This window comes from Acipenser ruthenus, chromosome 55 (assembly GCF_902713425.1).
Source record: "Acipenser ruthenus chromosome 55, fAciRut3.2 maternal haplotype, whole genome shotgun sequence".
NCBI lineage: Eukaryota > Metazoa > Chordata > Actinopteri > Acipenseriformes > Acipenseridae > Acipenser > Acipenser ruthenus.
In genome coordinates, this window is record NC_081243.1 from 4,738,549 (window position 1) to 4,761,992 (window position 23,444).

The following is a 23,444-nucleotide window of genomic DNA, read 5'->3' on the forward strand; positions in this document are numbered from 1 at the left end:
TTATTATTATTATTATTATTTTATGTTATTATTATTATTATTATTATTATTATTATTATTATTATTATTTTATTTATTTATTTATTTATTTATTTATTTATTTATTTATTTATTTATTTTATGTATTTTAAATTATACATTTGTATTTTAGGCTTGGATTATTTTATTTTATGTTGGTGTTATTATTGTTATTATTTATTTATTTATTTATTTATTTATTTATTTATTTTTTAAAATTATACATTTGTTCATATTTATAGATTTTGAGGAGCTTAGAGACGAGCATTTAATTTCACACCAGGAGGAAGTAATTGAACAGCCTCATACGTATGTTCCTCTCTCACCTACCATCGTTCCTCTCGCACATACTTGGTTTTTGGAGAGTCAAATTGGTGAGTTTTTCATTCGCTAAACCAAAATATCGCAAACTTTTTCTTCTCCGAGTTTTCACACATCCTTTAAATTACAGAACAAGGCTTTGGAGAGGCAGCACCCCCAGAGATACAGTCCACGCTAGTCGTTCCTGAAGACTTTTTAAATAACTTCTCAGTGACTGTAGATAAGGATGAAAGTGAGTAAAAATAGTAATCATATTTATGTCTTTTTTTTGTTGTTTATTAATAGCATAATACAGAAATTTAATTATTATTATATATAGATATTACGATATGTATAATTATTAAAGTTATTATTTACACCTCCTTTAAATTGCAGAACAGGGCTCCGGAGAGTACATAAGCCCTGAGATACAGGCCACTCTAATGGTTCCTGAAGACTTTTTAAATAATTTCTCAGTGATAGCAGAAACTCCTACAGGTGAGTAAAATAGTAAACCTATTTTGTCTGTTTGTTTTATTAATAACAAATATATAAATGTAATTATGATATATATATATATATATATATATAAACTGATATTAAGGAATGTATAATTATTATTACAGTTTATAGACATTATTTAGTTATTGTTTTTATTTTATTATGATTTTCCTTTTTAAAAAACATAGCTGATTCATTTTGTTTTTTTAGAAGTTGAATATATTGAAGATTCTGAGCTTCTGGAACAGTACTTCAGGACATCATTCAGCGACCTAGCGTCAGACTCCGAATTGTCTAAAAGTATGACCAGTATTGTTTTATAGATTAATAAAATATGTTTGTTTGTTTCATAATTAATATTAATTATTTTTAGGTTAATAAAACTTTCATATTTAACCATTTATATTATTTTAGGAGATCCTGAAAAACCCGAAAGGAACGACGTTGCTAGTACATCAGAGGGCTTAGTTATACATGCAAAGACTCCCTTAGAGCCTTCCAATAAAGATAAAAAATCTGAAAAAAGACCTCTCAAAAGTAAGTACCTATTTAAAATGAAGCACTTAAAAAAAAAAAAAAAAAAAGTATGTTAAATTTTCACTAGACATCTGTTATTGTATTTTGATTGTATATTTTTCATTTTAGAACGCCCCACTAGACCCATCCTTCATGTGGACAGTGAATCTTCCGGGGACAAAACATCATTCATCAGGGACCCAAAGTCTAAAAGGCCTCGTAAAAATTGCCGAAGGTTTCACGCATCGCAGCAATCAAGAGCCATCCCCTCAGTCTCCGAAGTATCACAAAAGCTAAAACCTACGCATCCCTCAACTTCAGCTACTACTAGGTATCACAACGTTGAGTTATTGAAACATGTACATCTGACTATAGATCAGATCATTTACAGACATCCAGCTATAAGGGCCCTAGTTTCTGACCCAGAAGTGGCTCAGAATATACAAACGTTAATTACCCTATTGAAAACGCTGGGTTTCTTAAAACAGTAGCATTGTATTTGTAGAGCTACAATGGAGCCACATCGCAAAAAAAACTTGTAAAAGGAAACACATTGAAATTACTGGTGACGATGATTCTGACAATGATGTTGCTGTGACAGATATTCAAAAAAATAAAAAGGGTTCAATTGATCCGAGTCAAACGGTGTCAAATTCTGTGGTTAATTCTGTAATCATTCCCCAAAATACCTTAAATTCTGACCCCTCAACAAATTCCCATACACCTAGTATGTCTCCAGCCCCCAGTGGCAGCCCACCCACTGTTCACCCCCAAAATTTAACCAGTTTTGAGAATTTTGACTATCTAGACAAACTATTTATTAAATGATTTAAATTATAACGCATATATTTTACCGTCATTCAGGGCGTTGATTGATGAAATTTCTACAGATAGTCCCCTGATAAATGACAACGCTACTAATATAGACCATAATAACTCCCAGGGCCCTGGGTTTATTAATGATGCTAAATTGACTCAGATCAATTTTGACTCTTTGGATAAGCTTTTGGAAGAAATGGCTAGAGAAAATCATGTTACTACCGAGAGTGTAGATGATAGGGAAAACCAAATAGGAGAAGGCTTAAACAGTGGGTCTTGTCAGGATGATTCTTTTAGCATAAAAGTCCCGGGGGGTGGTGTAGTACATGATGATCAAGTGGCAGGTCCTTCAGGTTTACAGGCCCCCCATAGGGGTAGTGACGGTGATAGAATTGGTGGGGAAGGTGTACAGCTTCGGCATAGACCTATGTTTAACAATATCGAATTGAAGCACCCTCTTAACTTTACACATCTGTATGACTTGGATTCCTACGCCGAAGTTTTTACTGTGTTGCATGAAACGTTAGAGAATATGTTGAGTGAGGTTTCTAGAACGCTAAGACCTTCAGACGTTGTGCAGCTTGAATTGAGAGCAGGATCCTTAGATATACCAGTGTATGTAAAAATGACTGGAGACAATTTAAGTCTAGACGACTTTCTCAGTCAGATTGAAGCTCTCCTTCAAAGTCATAGTGAAATTTTAGCTGATGACTCTTTGATGTTGATTGTCCAGGTTATTAGGTGTACGGAAGGAGGTGGTGTTAGGAGAGGTTTGCAGACCTTAATGAAAAGTGAGCTTATTAGAAAAAAAGCCAAGCATCTGATTATATGTTACAACAGAGACAATCAATTATGTTTTGCCTACAGCGTTCTGAGCTTGTTATTTCCAGAATTCAGGGGGGCTTATGATACATGTATGGCTGAGGCTTTAAAACTTCAACAGAGTGTGGGATTAAGTGAACATCAAACGGTTTCGTTTGCGGACATAGATAAATTTGAACAGGCTTTAGATGTTAAAATTGTAGTCTGGTACAGATGTCCTCAAAAGGATGTGTTCCTGAATCACCAAACAGATACTCGAGCAAAAAGCAAAACTGTATTTCTGTTTCACGGGGCGTGAGCTGGGTTGAAGAGTAAGGCAGAAGAAGCAGCAAGGAGCTGTTAGTAGGACAGAAGGTGGTCACTGACTGAAGGCGACGATGCCGACACATCCCAGGGGTAGAGGACCCAGCAACCGAAATGAGATAGACAAGATGATCACTGACTGAGGGCGACGATGCCGACACATCTCAGGGGCGAAGGACCCAGCAATCGAGGACAGGATAGAAAAGAGGTCGCTGACTGAGGGCGACGATGCCGACACATCCCAGGGGCAGAGGACCCAGCAACCGAAAACACTAATGAGGGTTATGACTCGAAAAGCCGCCCCTCGAGAGGAGATTGGAGAGGTACCCAGCATCTGAGACTTCTGTAAGAGGCGCTCGTAAAACCCCTGATAGGCCGAGACGTCACGCTGCCTGGGACCTGAAATAAGGACAAAGCATTGAGGTTAGTATAGGACTCGGCACGAGTGACCACGTCCTGAAAGAGAGGCAGAATAGAACAGAGCCTCGAGTAAGGCAAGATGAGCGCAGGAGCTGCGACAGGACAGAGTTTGGCCGGGGGTCCGCTCTGACTCACATGGTGAGAACCCCCCTGAAGGTAAGGGAGGCGGATGCCTAGCCCTGAGGTCGGGGATGTGAGACTCACTTGCCCCCCAAAGGATGGACCCCCGGCACCTCACGAAAACTCCCACACCGTGCGACAAACAAGAGACAGTACATGCCTACGCATAACATAAACAAAAGACCAGAAGGACAAACAGGACAAACAGAGGGAGATTAGTAATTTGTTAGTAGGATGCGACTATGTGTATACCTGCCGCTCAGTGGAGAGGAAAAAACCCCTTGAGGCCGATTAGGGGAAAACCTCTGGTGGCTCCGGCAGACAGGTAGCCCCGCTGAATGAAGTGACCACGCTGAAATGGATCCGTCGTGGAGGTACACAACTGAATGATGGAGTAAAATTAGAAGTAGAAGAAACTGTGGATTCTGAGCTCCTGAGAAGACAGAAGAGGGCTCAGATGCAGATGATCTCCATAGGTAGATCCTTGTATGGGGTGAAGTGGCGTTTCCGGACAGTAGAATGAGCAAACAGAATGTTCATTGATGTAGACAGGCGAGAAGGGGAGGCAGAAGGGAAGGCTCTTAAGAATCTCACGGAGGGTCAGGCGAACTGCTGGTATGGAGAAAATGGGGGGGAGAGAGAGAGAGAATCCCTACCATGGATGATGAAAGCCAGGATCTGGTTTTGTTTGAAGGAATAGGATGAATCTGATTCTGGGCACAAAAGGCTGAACACACTGATCAAGCTGTCGAATATGCAGCTCTCGAAGAAGGGCGAGGGATGCAGACATGAAATGCGGAGCAGATTGAAGCAGGTTACTGAGAGTAGGTTTCAGTCAAATAGCAGCTGATGAAGCTGGGGAGTCTGGGGGGGGGGCAGCAGACGGAACTTGGATACCGAAAGTAGAGGCCGAAGGGGAGCTGGAATTGAGGGTTGAGGTAGCGGCTGGAACTGAACGAACATTGTAAATTGACTGCTGGGGAAGCTCAGCACCCTTTGTGCTCCATTTTCTGGAAACAAGGGAAGAGAGGAGATGTCGACCATCCTATGTGTTAGTTAATACAGGATCGATCAGCGGTCTGCTACTATCCTGTCCGCTTGAAATGGAAAAGGTGAACTCACGTTCAGAGATTCGGTTTCACAACTCCAGTCATTCTCCTAGTAGTGGAACTCCTTAACTCATAATCAAGACGGATTTCCAGTCTCATACCACGTCTCTCACCATGCATTAATACTGTAATATTTGAGAGGATGTGAGGACATCTGAATAGATTGCTGAGAAGGTCGAGCACCTTGTATTTTGATTAGATGGCGATTAGCATTAGCCTTGATTGTGGAATGCTGCCGTGATCTGCATATTGGAGGAAATCGGAAGCGTTGGAAGCTCTGGAGTAGTGCAGGTACAGATTTAAACTTTAAACTAAAGCAACTTTGCATGCTATAATAGTGAGTAGATCTGAAGAGGAAGCAGAGATCTGCTGCAGTGAGGAGCAATTAACAGAGAGGACGGGATCTGCTGGACGGTGCAGAGATCTAAAGAAGTAACGATGAAGCGCGGTCAATGATGAGCAGTGGTCTGCTGCAGAAAGAGAGTTCTGCTGAAGCAGTGATCTGTTATTGTGAATGGTGGACTACCATTGGTAGAGTGTGGTGGTCTGCTGCAGAGCGCAGAGATCCGCTGAAGCAGTGATCTGTAATGGTGAACGGTGGACTGCCATCGGTAGTGTGGTGGTCTGCTGTAGAGCACAGAGATCTGCTGAATGCGATGGATATTGGTCTTTGAGTGAAAAGTGATTTAGATAAAGCCAGAGATAAAGAATGCATAGAGCTGAGGCCACTGTAGAACCTGAGAGGATAAAGAATGCGTTGCTCTGAGGCTATTGCAAAATCTATTGATTTGGTTGGGAGCAGTCTGAGTGTATTGTCTAATCGCAGGGTAGGAGGACACTTGACTGAAATGATGATAGTTGTAGGACATGGTTTCCGTTTCTGACTGGCAGCTCACATTGCTGAAATGAAAACTTGAAGGTTGAATAAAGTGCCTTGGAGAAATTTGTCGGTTTGAAGGAGAGAAGCCAGATGAGGAAGCACGAATCCGGGAGGTCACTGGGATGGAAGCCTGGTGCAGGGAAGCTGGAAGTTAACGTGACGGTAGATTCGGAGCATCTCAGAAAGCCGACAAGTGCGTGGCTTCATGACCATGTCCTCGAAGGGTGGTGGTGGGGGGGGGGCAGGTAGAGTTGAAATTGAAGAATGTCAGTTGGTATAGATAGACAAAGGATGAGGCAGGAGTGGAACTCCCAAGAATAACTGCGAGAATAAATAGAAAAGCAGTAGTGTCCGAGCTTCGTAGCGATACCAAACTCGTTTAATGTATAGAGAGAGAACTTGTGGTATTATACTGCCATCCAGAGGTTATGATTGGAATTAAACCATTGACTTGAGTGAAGCAGGGTAGAATCTATGAAGTTATTACGATAAAAATCCTTGTCTATGTAGAACAACATTTGCTTATTCCCTTAGATTTAAATAATAAATGTTCTAGAGATGTTAGGACAGTTAGTCATGTATATAAATAAGTAAACGCAGTACTTAGAGGTCATGATTCAGCGCGTTGAATTCGTCTCCACCAGTTGTGAAAGCGCAGCAACAGGAAGCCGGAAGACAGCAGTACTGAGGCACAGAGCACGCAGAGCCTGATGAAGCTGCCTGGTCACCATCGCAACAAACCATTCCCCGCAGTCACTCAAATGAGGGCGTTGCCGTGGTAACCATGGTCTGTAAGGCACGGGTGGAAAAGTTGCAGTGCAGCACTGTCGTTGGAACATGTTGTGACCAGTCAAACCACGAGCCGCCACTGGTTGAAATGGGCAGGATACGTCTTTTAAAAGGTTGAACGTAGCTAATGGAGGTCCAGGGCAGGATCTTCCGATGGAACGGTAACTGTGCTGGCTCTGTGGGAGCGGGGGAGGGGCGTCTGATTGCAGGCGAGGAGTAAAGAGAGATTCCGCAGACAAAGCTTAATGGTGGATTTAATAGATTTAAAGTAAGGCAATCGCTGACAACGTGAATGTCGATGTCTTGTCGAAGGAGCTTGAAAGTTTAGCAGAGGACCAGTCTTTCTGAAAAAGTTGCAGACAGGTTGAGTAATGACGCTGCTCTTGAATGGCGCTGTTGCTGGATGGAACAGGAAGGCAAACGTTGGAGCTCTTGAAGCCGAAAAGAGACGCTGTCTGAAAAGAAGGATCACCTGAGCAGGTAGGAAAATGATTGTTAATATATATCTTGGCAGCGCTGTGCAGAGAAATGACCTGCAGAGCGAGGCAACGAAGTTTAGATATTTAGCGGTGGAGCACGAAACGATGGCGTCTGAGCGTTTGCTACAAAAACGAAACACTAGACAGAAAAGGTGCAGGTGATCAGGGCTTAAATAGAAAATAGATGCTAATTAAGAGTAAATTAGAAAATTGGGAGATTGAAGGATTGGAAGCACCCAGCTCCACGCCCCCTGAACCACGCAGGCTAACATTTCTTCATGAGAATCATTTCTATGGTATTGTTAACTTGAAAGGTTTTCTGGGTGCAGCCTATCTGTGTAATTACTGTTACACCGCATATAGTAACCGATCGGGACATTGCTGTGAAGGACACTGCAATGTGTGTTTTTCACCAGCTTGTAACAGCGAGTCCTCAGTAAAGGTAAAATGTAACGATTGCAATCGTTATTGTCGATCACAGATCTGTTATGATGAGCATAAGATTCTCCGAGATAAAGCCAACAGTGAAAAACAGGTTTCTATGTGTGACATTTTAAAACTATGTACAAGGTGCTATTCTCTCTATAAATGTGACCCTACAAAGCCTCTGACTCATAAATGCCTTAGTCCATACTGTAAGATATGAAAATCAGCATTGTTACCTCACACTGATCACAAATGCTTCATTCCAGTGCTTAAACCTTATGAACCCACAGACAAATATGTGTTTTATGATTTTGAATGTCGACAGGAAGACGGCGTGCACATTCCAAATTATTTGTACTGCCTTCCACATGAGTGGTGAATCATGGTTTTGGGAGGGTGAGGACTGTGTGAAAAAGTTTTTTGAGCGGTATCGCAGACCCTGTTACGCCGGCTATACTTTCTTGGCTCACTACGCAAAATCGTATGACAGTTATTTACTGATGAATTATTTAGTGACCAACGGTGTTAACCCTCATATCATAGCTCAGGGTAGCAAGTTAATGTGTTTTACAGACGAAGCTTAAGATGCGTTACATTGATTCCTTCAACTTTATGCCCATGAAGTTAAGTGCAATGCCTGCAGCTATGGGGTTTGAAGCCAGAAATGTATCAAATTCCGGACCGAGGTTTATGCAATAGGGCAGATAGACCCCTTCCAATGTACCACCATTGCTTCACTGTGCATGGCTATGTATAGAAGTAAATTCATGCCTAAAGACACAATAGCGATCATTCCTCCCGACAATTACAGTGAGCAGCAAAAAAGCTTTTCAAATGCCTCGATGTTAATGGTTAATGTATGTCGCAGAAACTGAAAATGTTTTCATTCAACATGCTTTAAACTACGGAGAGCTTAAAATAGGCCCCTTTTTCTTGGACGGTTATGCTGTGATTAATGGTAAGCGTACGGCTTTTGAATTTGCAGGGTGCTTTTTTCATGGTTGTCCCTTGTGCTATGATTCTGCCGATGTAAACCCTTTAAGCAAAGTATCGTGCGGTACGATGTATCATCACTTTGATGAAAAGATTGAAACATTGCAAAAGGTTTACGGGTTGGAAGTCAGAGTTATTTGGGAACATGAGTGGAACTCCATGAAAAAACAAACTATAGTTCACGATTTTCTGGTTCGCTCTGATTTTCCAGAACGCATCAATCCACGCGAAGCTCTGTTTGGGGGTCGTACAAATGCCATTACATTACATTATGTGGCCCAAGAAAATGAAAGGGTGGAATACTTTGATTTCACTAGCCTGTACCCGTTTGTCAACAAAACAAAAGTGTACCCCATAGACCACCCTACCATAATTTATCATAATTTTCAAGACTTGCGGCAGTACTTTGGCTTGTTCAAATTAACTGTTCTGCCTCCTAGGGGTCTTTATTTCCCTGTACTGCCTGCCCGAATCTGTGGTAAATTAATGTTTACCCTCTGGAGAGAGAGCCTTGACAGGGACCTGGTGCAGTGTAGAGGTAGTCAAAGCTCTTGAGAAAGGTTACAAAGTGTCTAAAATACACGAAGTGTGGCATTTTCCTCAGAAATCTGCCACTCTCTTTACAGGTTACATTAATAGTCATCTCAAGGGGAAACAGGAAAGTTCAGGCTACCCTGCTCATTGTACCGATGAGGAGCGTAAAGAGCGTTATATTGCTGAATATTTTCCGAAAGAGGGGGTTCAATTAGATCCTCAAAACATTAATGTTAATCCCGCTAAAAGACAAATCTCCAAATTATGCCTCAACAGTTTGTGGGGAAAATTTGCCCAGAGAACTAACCAACTCTCGACAAGCTTGGTTAAGGATCCTGACCAGTTTTTCCATTATCTCTTTTCAAAAAGATATCAGGTTTCGCATTTTTGTTTTGTAAGTGATACTGTGGCTCAGGTTCAGTGGCGTTACGCTTCTGATACCTATACTCCCCCAGGTAATGTAAACTTATTCATAGCGGCATTTACAACCGCTTACGCCCGGCTAGAGCTCTATAACCTCTTGGATCGTCTGCAGGGGCGCTGTCTGTATCATGATACAGACTCTGTGATTTTTGTCAGTAGGCCCCAAGCTTGGCGTCCAGAACTAGGTGATTATCTTGGTGATTTAACTAGCGAGTTGAAGCCGGGGGAATACATTACAGAGTTTGTGTCAGGGGGCCCTAAAACATATGGATACGTCACAAACAATGGAAAAACATGTCTCAAAGTAAAGGGTATTACCCTAAACTATGAGAATTCCAAATTAATTAACCTCGCTTCATTAAAAGACCTTGTACAAAACTTTGTGAATCATGATAGAAACACCCCCGCGGAGCATATCATGATTCGCGGCTCCCAGATTCATCGTAATAAAAAAGAATTTCAATTGGAAAACAAACCACTCCAGAAAACTTTTCAAATAGTCTACAATAAGCGAGTCTTGCGTTCTGATTTTACATCTCTTCCTTATGGATACTGAAGACGGTTTTGATATTAGACTATCCGTACCTTTTGCAGCTATAATATCGGGACCCTCCAATTCAGGCAAAAGTTATTTTGTGAAGCAGCTTTTAGAAAACTCTCAACAGATATTTTCCCAAACCCCTGAGAATATCATTTGGTGCTACAGCTGCTGGCAGGGATTATACAATGAATTGTCACTTAAATTTAAAAATCTCAAATTTATTGAAGGCATACCAGATTCATTAACCGATGATAATTTATTACCTCCTAACAAAATCAATTTACTCATTATAGATGACTTGATGGAGGCTGCTAGTGAAAATGATGAAATACAGAAAGCTTTTACAAAATACGTTCATCATAGGAATTTATGCGTGCTGTATTTGGTTCAAAATGTGTTTTTTCAAGGAAAAATTAGCCGCACCATAAACTTGAATGCCAATTACATTATTTTGTTTAAAAACCCTCGAGATAAACTTCAAATCAACACACTAGCCCGGCAGATGTACCCCGGTAACTCAAAGTTTTTCTTAGAGGCGTTTGAAGATGCGACAAAAAAACCCTATGGTTATCTTTTAATAGACTTAAAGGCACAAACCCCTGAAGCATACCGTCTAAGAACTGGTTTATTTACTCCTGATTGACCAGTTGCTTACATCATGAGAAATACCAAGACTAAACACTTATAAGCGGCCGGTTATTGCTCTAAAACTTTTATTTATCTAGGATCTGCAACAGCGCAGCATGTCGGCTAGAATAAAACGTAACCTCCATCTCTTAAAGAGCATAGTTCATAGTTCTGCTCATCAGAGAAGAGCAATCTTACGAAACGCTTCAGACGATTTTATCAAATCTATTGTGGAAATTGCCTTAAATGCCTTAAAGGGTCACATCCCTTTAACTTCGAGTCAGTTAAACACTCTCAAAAAGCAGCGGCGGGTTATAAAGAGCCTATGTAATAAGAACCATTCAATTAAAAAGAAGAAAAAAAACTGTGAATCAGAGTGGTGGTTTTATTGGCGCTTTAATAAGGATTGCCTTGCCATTTTTATCAGGACTCTTAACGCCTCAAAGTTAATTTGTAAAAATGACTCACTCCCAAAAAATGTTTCTGATACCACAACATCAACTCGATAGACTTCGGCAGCCTGAGCCCCAGCACCCGGAGCCTATTAAAAAAGCAGTTGAAAGCCGACTTGACTCTGAAATGAAAAGCATTTTACTTAGAACCGACATCAGTGACCATGAAAAAGTTAAGCTATACACCAACTCCTTACAGAAATATCTAACCCTGCTTAAACAGAGTGAAAAAGAGTTTAATACCCTGACATTAATTACACCCCCCTCTGAGGAAACGGACCAGCCTGCAGCAGAATCTGAATCAAAGATAGTGACTGCTGTTATGAGTAGCGTTCCCTCCAGATCTAAGAAAAATGCTAATTTTATTTTAAATGCTATGTCTGAGAATGCTTTGGTTACCTCATGGAATGATCAAGGGGAATTCATTCTTAGGGGCAAGAACATTAGAGGGTCGCATATGGTTGATTTAATCAGGGCTGCAACGGGGCATACCCATATCCCTGAACATAGGTTACCTGTAGGATGGGCCGAATTTGTCAAAGGTTTGTCTGTGATAAATGTCCCCTATTCTACAGTACCTAATTCTCAAACACGACAACTCATAGAAGCTTATAAAAAACGACCCTTAGAGTCCCCTATGAATAAGAAGCAAAAAAAAGACAACAGTTATGGGAAAGTTATTAAGATGTTACTGTTTTTATTGAGTTTACATATCTTTATATTTTGTTGTATATTCATGCAAATGCTGTGTAAACATTGTCTGATACATTTTGTTATTATTCATGTAAATGTTATATAAACAATGTCTGATATATATGTCTATATATGTCTTTACAACAATAAAAATATTATTCACCATCTACATTGGTATACATTTTTTGAAGATTAACATTCGTAACATTTTTTAAAATCATGATGAGTCTTGACACACTGTACGCATGAAAATATATTTATACAATTCTGTTTTTTAGGGTTAGACATACAATGTATAAATTGGGACACCATCAGATCATTTTTGTTTAAATCAGAGCTGTAGAGCGCCATAACCTCAGGGTATGTAAGTCCTTTGGATCGATGATGTACAAAGAAAACACAGTGATGGCCACATGTCGTGGTCATAAGACCTTGTAGAGGCTGATTATTGTACACTGTTTGTTTAGCGTTGCTGTCTAAAAAGTTTGAGATAGTCTTAGGAAAATAAATAAAATCGGGAGGGTTACCGTAAGAATAAAAAAACTCTCCCTGTCCCTCTTCTTTTAGATAAATCCCCAGCCAGTGTTCGCCAGGATAATTTTTGGGGTCAGTGTTGACAATGAGTATCGCCGGCAGTTTTTTTTATTTTTCCTTTAGGTAGTTGATCACTAGCTAGAACCCCATAAAAATACTTTGCAGTCAACGGGTTGCTGGATAGCAATGCTGTAAGCTGAGTGGTATTCATTTTTAAAAGGATCAATGTTGTACCCAACTTTTTAGTAATCAAAGAGAACAGCTCTTTGGTGGGAAACCTCAATCACGTTCTCAAAAACAGCATATTATTATTATTATTTATTTCTTAGCAGACGCCCTTATCCAGGGCGACTTACAATCGTAAGCAAAAACATTTCAAGCGTTACAATACAAGTAATACAATAAGAGCAATAATACAAAACAGCATAAACAATCATATTCACAGTCTCTGGCAGAGCATTGGCAAAACGCATTTCAAGACGCATATTACCATTTTTCACTAAGGAAAAATGATCTCCACATTCTTGATCGGGGGTCAAATCAAAGGCATAGAGCGTATAGCCTCTAATAAAGTCTGACCTATCAATTATCAGCGGCTTGTCTTTGAGATGTCTACCCGTGGCTTGTATTAGACTGTAATATTCACGGACAGGGTTGTGTCTTGCTGTATAGTGGGGTTGTAAAGGTTTTGAGGGGACTTGTTCACCATCGACATACATAGCTATAAAGTTCCCGGCAAAGTGTTTAAAGTTAAAAGGGTTTTTAGCGTAGGAACCGCTAAAAGCGTCATTATCTGTTAAACCAATAACCACAAACTTTGGTAACTGCCCCAGAAACAAATTCTCCTGATTACAGACCCTACTCCCTCTAGGAATACTAAAAACTTTCATAGACACTCTATCAATAGGATATCGGGCATTAGAGGTCATCAAGGCCTGAGCTTGAGCAATTCTGACCTCAGGGGACACTTTTACTTTTTTAATATAGAGAGAGGCTTCTAAAATTTTAAGTTTGAACTCTTCTGCGGCATCAGACATTAAACAGAAAGTGTCATTGGCCCTCACCATTTTAATTTTGAGGTCAATACCATTCAGCATGAGTTTCTCTTGAAAAAATATATCAGCATGCAGTGGTCCTAAAAGTTCAACAGTATGGCTCATTCTGGTAAAAGCATGCCGTTTAACTAAACCTTCATTAGCCCCTGCAGGATCAGTCTCATCCATGTGTCCTGGGGTATCTTTGTAAAACAAGCCAGCAGTGAATTGAGATTCTAGAGTGTCCTTACTAAAGTTTAGCATTGCTTCTATAATGCTACGGTAAGGATAAGTATTACTACTTTGACTAATTAAGCGATTTCCTAAAGTTACATCCACTTGTGAAAACATGGTAGCTACAGGGTAGTTGATAATAGCAACTATACTGCCTCCAACTAAATCGGCGCCATCAGCCCTAGTAATTTTGCATGAAAGTCTTAAAAGAGTATTATTCAAATCAAGATAATCTTCCCCATTTCCCGCTATGTAAAATTCGAGTGGGGCCATGTCAGACAAGGTAGACAGGGGGGGAATTTCCACATAAAGGTTTTTTTCAATACTTGTTTGGGTGTAGGGGATAGTAAACAGATCCAATTCTGATTTCACACATTCTTGAGACATATGGTGTACCAGCGTCATGATTTAAAAGATGTTTCTGTTTTTCTTTGTTCTGGGAGTCTTTAGTTTCTTACTCCTTCTCCGGTTACCGCTCCTAAATGACCTAAATGTAGCTGGTTTAGCCTTTTTGTGATGATGATAGCGAGATCCCGGGGGTTTGCTACGTTTTCTCTTGTATCCTCTTGACATCACCATCAATCCCTCCCCTGACTGGCTCTTGTTGTGGCTATGAGGGTTATGACTTGTTAGGAAATTTGACACTACGTCACTAACAATATTTTTAGCTGCTGATTTAAAATGAGGTTTAACTATTTCAAAACCCCTTCTAAGTAACGGTAAAGCTTTTCTGAAAAGACTTCGAAAAATACCCCCTATACCCGCTCCGTACATTACTGGAGCTCCAGAAAATCCAGGCAAACCATTACCAGCTTGATTTTTGTAATAATTAATATAAGGATTGACATATCCATTAGGGCCCATTTTTTCAATTAAGTGTAAAAAAGAGGCTTTACAGGTCGGAAATGCAACTTCACTACAACCTTCCCAAAACGGAATGGCACTAACTTGTTTTGGTCCGTCTTAATTTGTATAGTTAACGTGTCAAAGTTGGTCTTGCTGAGGGGCACGTAATGAGGTCTGTCGTAAGTTACCGTGATTATATCGTTGTTTATGCCTTTAATAGGGACACATCTTAGAAGAGGCACGTAGCTATCTCCAACGGCTTGATGTGTAATGATATCTGTATAGACATACATGGTATAAAAACCCGCTCTGATATCTGTGGGATAGTTCGTCCTCAAATAAGCAGAATACACTTTAGCCTCAATAGGGCCTAATAGTCTAATAGTTTCACCCTTTATAGTCTCACGAAATCCCAACATTTGTCCGAGATGTTCTTTTGTAAAAATCATATATGGTTTAGTACTTTTTATATAAATTCGTCTTTCTATAGGTTTATAGAATAATTTCAAATCATTATTATTTTGTTCATCGGGAGCCTTGTCACCTTTCTGATCTAGTCCTTTTCCGAGCATGACATCGTTCATGGTCGTTATTACATCCTGAAGAGTCTCATAATATCCTTTTGGTATAGTATAATCACGTTTTATCGCATTTTCTATATTTTCTATATCATAAGTAATAAAAGTGCTGTCTTTAAGGCTTATATTATCCCAGGTATGGGGATATTGAATCTCTGCTGAGCAAACTTCCCATTTTCCCGGTAGTTTCAGTGTTTTAACCAATTTGATAGTAAAATTTGATATAGCGTTTTTAGGGAAAACCTCCTGTGAAGCGTTACTAGGCAGAGTTACATAAAAAGAGTCTTGAGACATCTTGAATAATGTTTTAAGTGTAATTAAATACACTCTGTACTTGTTAACTCTTTAGATCCACCACCTGGTGCCCTGCGACCCAACTGTTAAATTTTTCAGGCCATCCGGCCCATTTTATGAGATAAGACTTTTTACCATTTTCCTTTTTCTCGGCAACTATCTTCTCTATCCTAAACAACCTATCAGTCTTAACATTTATTTTCTGTAATTCTGGTTCATAAAAGGTGCCCATTATAGGCTCTCCATCATAATCACATAGTTTATACACCGGTGGAAATCTTGGTATACATTCTGTTATAGTAAAAATCTCTGATGTAAATGTTTGTTCATAGCCTTTTATAAAGGGAGCTCTTAACTTTGAAATTCTTACGCTGTCACCAACGGCAAACTTAAACTTTATATGTTTAGGGCTTTTCTTCTTAGAGTATAAAGTTTTAAACACTTTAAATGAATTGTCTTCATTAACTTCTGAAGGTTTCATTTGAATACTACGGTGGAAGGAGTTGTTATAAGCCTGTACCATTTCTTGTAGTTTATCCATATACTTGTGAGTGTTAAAAGCAGTGAAATATTTCCACATTTTTGTTTTCAGAGTCCTGTTGTATCTCTCAACAATAGATGCTTTTAGTTCATTCCCCGTGGTAAAGTGTAGAATATTATGTTTTTTAGCATGTGCTGAAATGCTTTGTTTAGAAATTCTGCCCCTTTATCAGTTTGTAGTTTTTTAGGTTTCCTACCGACGCTGATGATCCTCTTGAACGCCTCTGTCACCGTCTTAGATGACTTATTTTTCAAAGGTATTACCCATGCATATTTGGATAAGATATCTATACATGTTAACATGTACTTATAACCTCCATTTTCTTTTGACAAGCTAGACATATCCACTAAATCAGCTTGCCACTGTGTATCGATATTAGATACAAATACAGGCTCTGATAAAAAGTCAGTTAAGACCCTCTCAGAGACTTTAGGCCCCTCAGCCCCCAGAGCTCTTTGAAGAGTCTGTAAACCCCCTAAACCTCCAGGATTTGAGGGATCATAGTATATTTTTTTCATACGTTGATGTGCCATCTTTAACCATAATAATACAAATGCGACAAATATGACGTTCAAAAAGTTTTTATTCAAAGTTTATCATAACACCTTAGAGACGTGTGAAGTTCAAAAGTTTTATTCACAGTTTATCAAGAAGATTAGGACATTTTAGAAGACCTATAAAGTTTTTACACAAACATTCATGATTAGTCACTAAGTAATCCACGACATTTTGCACAACTATCGATATATCTTCATCTCTTAAAAACCTGGCCATGTTATAAAAACATACATCTGTCACATAAGCGTACAAAACAATGATATGTGTACATTTGCAATCTTCTATTTCATCAAACATTTTAGGTAATATATTCATTAAAAATGCATTTAAGGGTTTACAGGTTTTTACGTGTGTATTTACCAACTCTAGCCATTCTTGAGCATCAACATCTTTATGGATTAAATCAGTTACCCTTTTTAAATTGTTGAACATTTTTACATTTACGGGGATCAGGTTTTGAAAGAGTCTCTTGCAAGCCACTTTCTCGGCTATTAACTCAAACAGCAGCCCCTCCATGGTGTTCCTGAGTGTTGCTGGAGTGTGGACGTTCCCCATTTTCAAAGTCACAGGCCCCGTAATAAGCTAAAGGAGCTTGGGGGTTTGTAAAACTGCGATGGTAGAAAGCTTTGGTTATTTTGTTAACAATGTCTCAGGTCTTGTCATCCAGAGTTTCTTGTAGATGCATCAGTTTACGTCTAATACTGTGTTCTGGTCTTAGCTCTGTTAAAATATCTTCCACCAGTTTCTGAAGTTTTGTCAAGGATGGATGAAAATTGAAACAAGCTAGAGCTTTAGCCACCAGAAGCTTCAGCCACGGGACGTGTATTTTTTCTAGTATTTCTTCAAAATGTTGATCGAAATAATTCGGGTCCGCTTCAAAAAGGCAGCTGTGTCTCAGCTGGCTCGGGTGGTCAATTTCGCAACCACTGCAATTTTTCACCATATCACGGTCAATGATCACTTCCAATAGAGAAGCCACGAGCCCCATAGAGATCTTTAATACTTTTTCAAAAGAGATGCCTAAGCCCCCATCAACATCATCAGACTCTGCAGGGTTGAGGAGCGGGACATTTTCAAAGTCTTTTATAAGCTGGGTCATTTCTTCACTGGTCCAATCCATCTCATGATCGCTAGGTTCAAGAACGGCATTTTCAGAGAAGTATCTAAAGTTTGCAGAAGCCATGATGTCAGACTCCTTCAATCAAAAGGACATGTGGGGAGCCCCTTTAGTATGCTCCCCAAGATTAGGGTTTGGTCTATGAGAGTGTTGACGCATTTGAGCTGACCTATCAGAGATCCTTGAATGGGTGGTCCTTGAGGCACCGCCCCTTGGGGCGTTTTCAGAGTTACCCTAAAACATCCGCCCCCTCTCTCTCATTGATGTTTTGTTTTCAGTTCAGTCCACACACGAGTTTGTACAGTACACCGAGGATCCTAGTGACGGATGCTTGAAGGACACTTGCTTAGACTCTCTCTTGAAACTTTTTTTACAAGCCGTGGTTTCTTTCGCCTCTGTGGAAGGGCTAATGTGCATTTTTTTAAAGGCTTTTATAAGTTCAGCCATTTCCTGATCCTCAAGATCCATTTTCTCGGAGCAGCAACTAACAACGGTATGAGACATCTTGTGTAACACTCTAATAAACTGCTCAAATATTTTCCTCCTTTTATGAGGTCTGAAAAACATGCCCAGACCTGCCCTTTAAAAAAAAAAAAAACCCTCGTAGGCTTCATCTGTTCAACCTTTTGCTCAAACACCATACCACCTTGATTCTCTGAAACCCTCGGTAAGCTTAATACTTATTTTTTATTTATTAATATTTTAAGAAAAACTGTTGTGGCCGAGTGGTTAAGGCGATGGACTTAAGATCCTTTTGACTCAATTGTTAGCGTGGGTTCGAATCCTACCAACAGTAATTATTTTATTTCAAACTCTTTTACATTTATAAATATTTAATGTTTATAAGCACTTGTTAAATACAAAGGGTCTGTTTTATATATATATATATATATATATATATATATATACATCAATACCTATATTCCATAATCCTATATAAAATCCACGCCCCCTCATTACATATTCATATATTCATAAATCCCCGCCCCCTCATTATATATTCATATATTCACCCCTATAAGGTCAAAAAAGGTCAAAAGGGTCATCAATCAAACTTTTGACAGAAGCTATAGTAATATTACTACTAATAGTAATGTATTACAGTGCCATTTTCTAATGTGATTAAGAAATGCAAAAAGCACCGTCCCTGGGTGGACTTGAACCACCAACCTTTCGGTTAACAGCCGAACGCGCTAACCGATTGCGCCACAGAGACCAAACTGTTTAACCGCCAGAGCATAAGGGAGATACTGCACAACGTGATCGAGGCAGCAGAAACATAAACTAATGTTAACAGAAAAGAAATATAAAAAGAGAATTTCGACAAAAGCTGCCGGGAAGCACTGCCGCTGCTGATTGATTGTTTCTACGCGCTTTGAAAAGGGAGTCTCGTCTTCCAGAATATCACTTACAATGTGGGCCATCAAAAATAAAAAATAAAGTTTCTAAAGAAGATGATTTCAGCAAGCTAAAACACCACACAAAGACTTGTCATGTGACACTTTCTATATTGGCTTGCTAGCTTGCAATGGGCTGCTGGTCCGCGGCGGTGCGGTGCGGCACTGAGCGCTGGTTTATCATGTTACAGGTGTTACACACCAGCGCCAGTAGGCACTGAGCGCTTTTCACCTCCAGCGACAGTGTGTCACTGACGCTGGCATGCGTATCAGGTGCATAATGACGTTTTTATTAATGCCACTTTCTTACGGACAGTAGTCAGGGTGATGATACAAGACCAGAGCCAATAAACCTGTTATTTTCTTGTCCTTTCACTACCATATTCTATTGTGCTTGTTCAGAATACGCGTGAATCCTGAAAACATCTTGTTAATATTTAAACAAAGCCAGCAGCCACTTTATTGATCACTCTGTGAATTAACCGCTATTGGAATACAGATGCTTGTGTTAAAGATGTTAATAGACTTTCAATGTACACGTTTTAGAGCTAAGCGTTTGTTGAGGCAGTTCAAGCGCTGCACTTTCAGGCAGCCAGTTCCAGTGTTTGCCTTTTGGACTTACTCTGGAAGGAATACAAAAAAAAAAAACATTTGTTGAGAACCGCATTTGGGAGAAAACTTAACAGTTTCGAAACGCATTAGTAAAGGCATCGGATTCTATTATGGTGTTTCCGAGCTGTTGAACGTTTCGCTTGTTAGGGCATGCGAGTCTGTCACAAAGAATTGCCACACTGTATGTATCTCCATAATGCGTTGGGACTAAATACGCCGATACATTAAAACTACTTGGAGAATGCGGGCATCGATCCTGCTACTTCTCGCATGCTAAGTGAGCGCTCGGAAAGATTGTTTCAAGGAAATCAACAGCTGATACCAACTCTTGTCAGCACTCAATACTATTTTAATTTCCATTTTAAATCAGACTAAAATAGTGTTCCTAACACAGATTGCATTTTTGTTGTAAACAGACTAGTTGTTGAAGACACTGAAAATACAATATTAATATTATTGGCAGACCGTCGCCCCCAACTGGCAATATCTTGGTAGCACAACAGAGACTTCATATGATACAATGACTGTGCAACAATGAGGTGTTACATTAACAATACAAACTAACTTGAGACAGCCAAGCCGTTAAAGCAGACCTTAAGTTTGTCGTGTGATACAAAAGCAAGTTTGGGCATTTCTGCATTGCCTGTCTCGTCAAACAAGCTCGAGCCACAGCACACAGCGCTGCTGCATCGGGACACAGAGGTGGATTTTAAAGCGACTGAATCAACGAGCTGAGACTACTTTTTGAAGAAATTGAAAACATACCTCTCGTCGAAATATTTGCTATTTAGTTAATTAATTAATTTTTTGAATTTGCAATTGGCAGACTACATTGCCGATACAATCTGAATTGCTCGTATCAAGCTGCGATGGAGCCTATGAGAATCGCTGGCATAAATCAAGGGGAATTAGCTCAAATGGTAGAGCGCTCGCTTAGCATGCGAGAAGTAGCGGGATCGATGCCCGCATTCTCCAAATAGTTTTAATGTATCTGCGTATTTAGTCCCAACGCATTATGGAGATAAATACAAAGTGTGGCAATTCTTTGTAACAGATTCGCCCGCCCTACATGTGTATTTTAAAGCAGTGTCTCATAATTTGTAATATTCCCCAGACTGAAAAACTGCAGTGCGCCCTCCATCGTATGCCTTCCGAGAAGCACAAACAGATTTTTTTTTAAATATTTTTTAGCAATGGAAGAGTTTCTGTTAATTGAGAATAAATATAAATGGCTTGAAGTTTGCTTTAATTTGTAACGTATTTGTAATGAAATATGTGGTTTTTTACCAATCATTGTTCTGTATACTAGCTACTGATGCATGTCCAGGAGGTTGCTCCTCCGCTTCCCATATGGTCTAGCGGTTAGGATTCCTGGTTTTCACCCAGGCGGCCCGGGTTCGACTCCTGGTATGGGAAAGTCTTTGTTATTGTCATTTTGTTACAGAACTGTGGTAATGTGTTTTCATTATAATAATAAAGCTAGTTACTTGAAATGTATATATATATATATATATATATATATATATATATACACACACACAGAATAGTGCAATGTATTTGACTCTATTCACATCACCTCACATTTCACTGGTTGCCTACGAGGGCTTGAGAGGGGTGACGTAAAAGTGAGAGAAAGAGCAGTTTAGACACATAACATACAACAATCTGACACTCGCTCCCGACGGGTCAGGCAGCATCCTCTCGCTCCCGGGCGTTTAATAGAGCAAAACTCTGTCTTTCCAAAGAATTGTGTGGTTTGGTCTCCGAATGGAGGCGTGGGCTGAGGGCTGATTGCACAATGGTTAAACGAGGACTGCAGTCTTTGTTGAGTCTGCAAAGCTGTTGCTGTGACACGCCTTGTAAAATGGAATATATTGAAACCGAATTGTCTGCTTGTGTAACACCTAGCCAATAAGGAGTAATTAAAACGTCACGCGAGCATTGGTGGTTCAGTGGTAGAATTCTCGCCTGCCACGCGGGAGGCCCGGGTTCGATTCCCGGCCAATGCAACCTTCTTTTTCTTTTTTACTTTATGTATACAATTACAGCAGCACGCACCTGCCTTCAATCAGTAAAAAAAAAAAACTCCCCGTCGGGGAATTGAACCCCGGTCTCCCGCGTGACAGGCGGGGATACTGACCTCTATACTAACGAGGAAGGCACACACTACCTGCCAATATGGCAACGCATTTATTTGCAAAGCGTCTAAGTCAAAACTGCCTGCTGAGCTTAATGTCGGTTTGCAGATCGAAAACAGTATAGTACAAACCAAACCAAAAAAGAACCCGGGACCTCTCGCACCCAAAGCGAGAATCATACCCCTAGACCAACGAGCCAGCTGCCGGTTTTATCCGGCGGCCGACGCGTGATACAGTCTCTGCAGCAAAATAAGTGCAGCATGACCAGAGTCCCGTTCCGGAATGCTGCTGACAACTCAGTGGAGGGGGGCTTAATACTCGCCAACGCAACCGTCATTATTTTTTGGCATTCTTATAGTGCTGCTTTTTTTCTTTTTTTTTAAAATTCGCAGCACGAAAACTAGGATTCACAAGTGTTTCACGTAACACTTTTTCAATTCATTCATCTGGTCACAGTGTTTTACCGCTACAGCAGGACCCGGCAATGCTTTTAATGGAATCAGCATTAAAAGCTGCCACGTCAGTGGAGAACTGCCCGAGTACTCTCGCTCTCATTTCAGACAAGGGGATTTGAATTGCCTTCTAGCCGTTCTCGCTCATGCCGGGCGCCGTGGCGTGTGTCTGTAATCCCAGCTACAGGGGCAGGTAGAGGCTGGCGGATCGCTTGAGCACAGAAGCTCTGTGCTGCAACTGACTGTGCCGATCGGGAGTCCGCACTTAGCACGGCTTAGCATGGCGTTTCTGGGGGAGCTCATGAATGCCAGGTTGTCTAAGGAGGGGTGAACCGGCCCAGGTCGGGAAAGGAGCAGGTCAAAACCCCCGTGTCGCACCAGTAGTGGGACTGCTCCTGTGAGCGGACGTTGCAGTGCATCCTATGCAAAACAACGAAACCCAGCCTCCTTTTTTCTATTTATTTTTTGAAGTACTGTATCACGCGTCGGCCGCCGTATAAAACCGGCAGCTGGCTCGTTGGTCTAGGGGTATGGGGTATATATACAGAATGATGCAAATATAACTGACTCTATTCACATTCCCATCGCGACATCATCTTAAACGCTTAACTCTCAAATACCAATTTCCACTGCATGCAAACTTCAAGCCATCCTATTGATTTGATCAGGAGCAGTCTAAGAGTGTATTGTCTATTGCATTGTGGGAGGACGCTTTGACTGAAATGTTGATAATCGTAGGACATTATTATTTGTGCCTGGAAGCTCAAATTGAATGAAATGGACTTTGAAAGTTGTATTAAGTGCCTTGATGAAGGGGGCAAATGAAGAAGTGCAAATCTCGGAACAAGAAGGTCGCAGGAATGGCCTGATGCTGGGAAGCTGGAAATTAACGTGACAGAGCAGAAGGAAGCAAGTTTTCTTCCAGGACAACCTTGTACTTGGCTTGATTCATGCCAAAGCTGCCCGATTCCAGCCTTGCTGAAGCACCCCCAGATCATCACCGATCCTCCACCACATTTCACAGTGGGTGCGAGACACTGTGGCTTGTAGGCCTCTCCAGGTCTCCGTCTAACCATTAGACGACCAGGTGTTGGGCAAAGCTGAAAATTGGACTCATCTGGGGGTGCTTCAGCAAGGCTGGAATCGGGCAGATTTGTCTTTGTGAAGGACGCATGAATCAAGCCAAGTACAAGGTTGTCCTGGAAGAAAACTTGCTTCCTTCTGCTCTGACAATGTTCCCCAACTCTGAGGATTGGTTTTTCCAGCAGGACAGTGCTCCATGCCACACAGCCAGGTCAATCAAGGTGTGGATGGAGGACCGCCAGATCAAGACCCTGTCTTGGG

General features: G+C 40.5%; 5 non-coding genes across 5 annotated transcripts; 3 read left to right on the top strand and 2 right to left on the bottom strand.

Moving 5' to 3' along the window:
* The first annotated feature begins 18,212 nt into the window (after positions 1 to 18,212).
* Positions 18,213 to 18,297, top strand: trnal-uaa (transfer RNA leucine (anticodon UAA)). The gene is given in 2 exon segments: positions 18,213 to 18,249; positions 18,260 to 18,297. It is a non-coding gene; the product is annotated as a tRNA-Leu (tRNA).
* A 346-nt stretch (positions 18,298 to 18,643) lies between these two features.
* On the bottom strand, positions 18,644 to 18,717 carry trnan-guu (transfer RNA asparagine (anticodon GUU)). The gene has a single exon. It is a non-coding gene; the product is annotated as a tRNA-Asn (tRNA).
* Positions 18,718 to 20,854: 2,137 nt separating this feature from the next.
* Positions 20,855 to 20,926, top strand: trnae-uuc (transfer RNA glutamic acid (anticodon UUC)). The gene has a single exon. It is a non-coding gene; the product is annotated as a tRNA-Glu (tRNA).
* Positions 20,927 to 21,448: 522 nt separating this feature from the next.
* On the top strand, positions 21,449 to 21,519 carry trnag-gcc (transfer RNA glycine (anticodon GCC)). Its single transcript has one exon. It is a non-coding gene; the product is annotated as a tRNA-Gly (tRNA).
* A 76-nt stretch (positions 21,520 to 21,595) lies between these two features.
* trnad-guc (transfer RNA aspartic acid (anticodon GUC)) lies at positions 21,596 to 21,667 on the bottom strand. Its single transcript has one exon. It is a non-coding gene; the product is annotated as a tRNA-Asp (tRNA).
* Between the last annotated feature and the right edge of the window lie 1,777 nt (positions 21,668 to 23,444).